Source organism: Heterodontus francisci, unplaced genomic scaffold, assembly GCF_036365525.1.
Source record: "Heterodontus francisci isolate sHetFra1 unplaced genomic scaffold, sHetFra1.hap1 HAP1_SCAFFOLD_1621, whole genome shotgun sequence".
NCBI lineage: Eukaryota > Metazoa > Chordata > Chondrichthyes > Heterodontiformes > Heterodontidae > Heterodontus > Heterodontus francisci.
The window spans coordinates 42,501-47,500 of NW_027140521.1; positions in this window are offsets into that span (position 1 = coordinate 42,501).

The following is a 5,000-nucleotide window of genomic DNA, read 5'->3' on the forward strand; positions in this document are numbered from 1 at the left end:
TTGGTTTTTTTTTTATTAATTCTTTTCCTGTGGGTGTGGTGTGCCTCCGCACCCCCCAATCTGTTCCAAGGCCTTGTTTTCTCTCGCTCGCCAAAACACTTTGTCTGTTTTCACAGCCAGTCTACCGGCCTAGACCCAACTGTGCGATATTTCAGAGCCGGCAACAGAGCATGGAAAGTCCGCCAGATTTACCCTTAAATGCTCATAAATGACTTCCAGGCACTCTTCGGAAGGTCTTTTATTTCAAAAGAAGGTCCTTCCTTGAGGGAGCACTTCTTCGGCCACTTTGCAAGTGCAACCGCTGCCAGCAAAAGTTCTGAAAATCGAGTTCCCGAAAATCTCCGGGTACCCCGCCAACCCCCAGCCACCCGAATCGCAAGTGTCAATTCGGCGGGTTGCCTGCCGGTAGTCCTTCCGAAAATGAGGCGCCAAATCGCCGCAACGGCCATTTTTCATTTCGGCATCGGGACTTCCGACGGCAACTGATTAACTAGCCCGGGGACTAGAGCGGCAGCAAATGCAACGTGCCCTCTTGGCGGGAGCAACTTGACCGCCCCCGTGGGGAAAGGTCAACTCGGGGCCCGGGAAAGTCGCCGAGTCCGACCCCATACACTTCCATGAGTTGGGGGTTTTGGCCTTCCCGGCCCAAGGCTCGCCTTATTTCGGCCTGCACTTTCGGAAAAGGGTGCATTCCTTTTGGTTAATGATTTCACCAGCCCGGGTCTTAGCCTCTGCCCCGACGGCTAAGTCTTTTGGTTAATGATTTCCTGCGGCTGGGACTACCCTTTCCCCCGCCCTGCAGGCACCCGGGTCGGGAGGCCGTCGGGGGCACTTTCCGGGGCAAATCCGGACCCTTACGCAAGGGAGAGTGCGCCCCCCGCCTCGGCCGGGGGTCAGGCTGCCGCCTATTAAGCCCGACAGAAAACCCGAAAAATGGACGAAAATGGGAAAAAATCCCCATCCGAAAAAGGCTTAAAAGTCGGTTGGGCGGCAGCTAGGGTCGGTCTCTGCAGACCTGGAGGCTCGGGTGGACTCTTGGAATAAACGTCCAAGTCCCGACTTGCCACCTCCTACTACTGTGCAGATACCCCGCCAACCCCCAGCCACCCGAATGACAAGCGTCCGATCAGCGGGACGAATTTGACAACTCTGGCCGGACCTCTGGAACTCCATCCCGGGTAACCGGGGCAAATTTTTCCGCTTGATCGCCCTTCCACTGGTTAACCATTTGCCCTTTCGGACTTAGTCTCTGGACATTATTCGACGGATTTTCTGGTTAACCATTTGCCCTTTCGGACTTAGTCTCTGGGCATTATTTTCGACTTTTTGGTTAATGATTTCACACTTTTTACTTACTTTTGCGCTTTTTGGTTAATGATTACTCTGCTTACTGGTTAATTATTTGCCCTTTCGGACTTAGTCTCTGGACATTATTTTCGAGTTTTTGGTTAATGATTTCACACTTTTAACATATTTTTGCGCTTTTTGGTTAATGATTACTCTGCTTACTGGTTAATTATTTGCCCTTTCGGACTTAGTCTCTGGAGATTATTTTCGAGTTTTTGGTTAATGATTTCACACTTTTTACTTACTTTTGCGATTTTTGGTTAATGATTTCACACTTTTTACTTACTTTTGCGCATTTTGGTTAATGATTACTCTGCTTACTGGTTAACCATTTGCCCTTTCGGACTTAGTCTCTGGACATTATTTTCGAGTTTTTGGTTAATGATTTCACACTTTTTACTTACTTTTGCGATTTTTGGTTAATGATTTCACACTTTTTACTTACTTTTGCGATTTTTGGTTAATGATGACTCTGCTTACTGGTTAATTATTTGTACTTTCGGACTTGGTCTCTGGACATTATTTTCGAGTTTTTGGTTAATGATTTCACACTTTTAACATAATTTTGCGCTTTTTGGTTAATGATTACTCTGCTTACTGGTTAACCATTTGCCCTTTCGGACTTAGTCTCTGCACATTATTTTCGAGTTTTTGGTTAATGATTTCACACTTTTAACTTAATTTTGTGCTTTTTGGTTAATGATTTCATACTTTTTACTTACTTTTGCCCTTTTTGGTTAATGATTACTCTGCTTACTGGTTAACCATTTGCCCTTTCGGACTTAGTCTCTGGAGATTATTTTCGAGTTTTTGGTTAATGATTTCACACTTTAACATATTTTTAAGCTTTTTGGTTAATGATTACTCTGCTTACTGGTTAACCATTTGCCCTTTCGGACTTAGTCTCTGCACATTATTTTCGAGTTTTTGGTTAATGATTTCACACTTTTAACATATTTTTGCGCTTTTTGGTTAATGATTACTCTGCTTACTGGTTAACCATTTGCCCTTTCGGACTTAGTCTCTGCACATTATTTTCGACTTTTTGGTTAATGATTTCACACTTTTAACATATTTTTGCGCTTTTTGGTTAATGATTTCATACTTTTTACTTACTTTTGCGCCTTTTGGTTAATGATTACTCTGCTTACTGGTTAACCATTTGCCCTTTCGGACTTAGTCTCTGGAGATTATTTTCGAGTTTTTGGTTAATGATTTCACACTTTTTACTTACTTTTGCGATTTTTGGTTAATGATTACTCTGCTTACTGGTTAACCATTTGCCCTTTCGGACTTAGTCTCTGCACATTATTTTCGAGTTTTTGGTTAATGATTTCACACTTTTAACATATTTTTGCGCTTTTTGGTTAATGATTACTCTGCTTACTGGTTAACCATTTGCCCTTTCGGACTTAGTCTCTGCACATTATTTTCGACTTTTTGGTTAATGATTTCACACTTTTAACATATTTTTGCGCTTTTTGGTTAATGATTTCATACTTTTTACTTACTTTTGCGCCTTTTGGTTAATGATTACTCTGCTTACTGGTTAACCATTTGCCCTTTCGGACTTAGTCTCTGGAGATTATTTTCGAGTTTTTGGTTAATGATTTCACACTTTTTACTTACTTTTGCGATTTTTGGTTAATGATTACTCTGCTTACTGGTTAACCATTTGCCCTTTTGGACTTAGTCTCTGGACATTATTTTCGGGTTTTTGGTTAATGATTTCACACTTTTTACTTACTTTTGCGATTTTTGGTTAATGATGACTCTGCTTACTGGTTAACCATTTGCCCTTTCGCACTTAGTCTCTGGAGATTATTTTCGACTTTTTGGTTAATGATTTCACACTTTTAACTTAATTTTGTGCTTTTTGGTTAATGATTTCATACTTTTTACTTACTTTTGCCCTTTTTGGTTAATGATTACTCTGCTTACTGGTTAACCATTTGCCCTTTCGGACTTGGTCTCTGGACATTATTTTCGAGTTTTTGGTTAATGATTTCACACTTTTTACTTACTTTTGCGATTTTTGGTTAATGATTTCACACTTCTTACTTACTTTTGCGATTTTTGGTTAATGATTACTCTGCTTACTGGTTAACCATTTGCCCTTTCGGACTTAGTCTCTGGACATTATTTTCGAGTTTTTGGTTAATGATTTCACACTTTTTACTTACTTTTGCGATTTTTGGTTAATGATTTCACACTTTTTACTTACTTTTGCGATTTTTGGTTAATGATGACTCTGCTTACTGGTTAATTATTTGTACTTTCGGACTTGGTCTCTGGACATTATTTTCGACTTTTTGGTTAATGATTTCACACTTTTAACATAATTTTGCGCTTTTTGGTTAATGATTACTCTGCTTGCTTGTTACTGATTTCCCCTTTCGGACTTGATCTCTGGCCGTTCTTTTCGACCTTTTTGGATCAGGTTTCCACACTCTGAAATTATTTTGGGCTCACTGATTAGGCGAGATCAAGGGGGCATGCCTGGGCACTTTGGGCTCAGTTTGGGAAGGCGGCGTCCGTGTGCTCCTCCGCCCTTCCCGCACTTGCGGCTAGGTTTGCCAAACTGCGCTGACCCGCAGCCCTGCCTTTTTGCCCACGGCACACGGAACGACTCAAGTCTGGCTCCGTTCCAGGCCGTTGCCTCCGGCTGCCCGCCGTCCGGCCGGCCTGGGACGTACCCCGGCTGACGGCGCCGGAGGCCCTCTAGCAGCCACCGGTGCCGCGGGCCAATGGGTCCGGGCGTTCCGGAGCTATCGGTGGGGAAGTGCTCTCCCCTTTTCCTGACGCCGTTCGCCCGAGCAGAGGTGCAGCCTGACGGGACTGCTGTCGCCTTCCGCGGCGCACCGGCCCCTTTCACCTGCCGTCGACCGCGCGGAGCTCGGACCTCCCTCCCCGAAGTTATGGCCCCGGCGCCGGAGGGTGCCCGGGGCCGGGCATTCAGCGGGGTGAGTCTTAACCTTCCCGGTCAGCCTGCGGGGTCGGTGCGCCGGCACTCGACGCCGGAGGGTCCCCTCTTTCCGTAGAGCCCCGCCCGGTGCCGATCGGCCGGCGGATTGCGGAGCGAACCGCGCCTGACCGACGGGCCTCGGAAACCCGTTGCAGTCGACGGGGGGGAACCGGACAGCGGGACGAGGTGCCGATTCCACCCGCAGATTCGATCCCGAAATCCCGCGGGATTCGGCGGTCCGACCCGACAGATTCAAACGTCGCCCGGGCGGCCCCCAGCGGTCGGGCCGGCCTGGTTCCGCCACCGCCCGATGCCCCTCGCCCCCGGCTACCGCCGGCCGCGCAGACCGAGCGAATGCGGCCGGACGTCCGGCGGCAATCGGCCGGAAAGCGGTATGGCCATTTCCTACTGTCCCTCGGACGGGCAGAGGGGCGGCGCCGGGGCACTCGCGGACCAGGCCGCGCCCCTCCGAGCCCTACCGCCTGCCGTCGACCGCGCGGGGATCGGACCTCCCTCCCCGAAGTTATGGCCCCGGAGCCGGAGGGTAGCCGGGGCCGGGCATTCAGCGGGGTGAGTCTTCACCTTCCCGGTCAGCCTGCGGGGTCGGTGCGCCGGCACTCGACGCGGGAGGGTCCCCTCTTTCCGTAGAGCCCCGCCCGGTGCCGATCGGCCGGCGGATTGCGGAGCG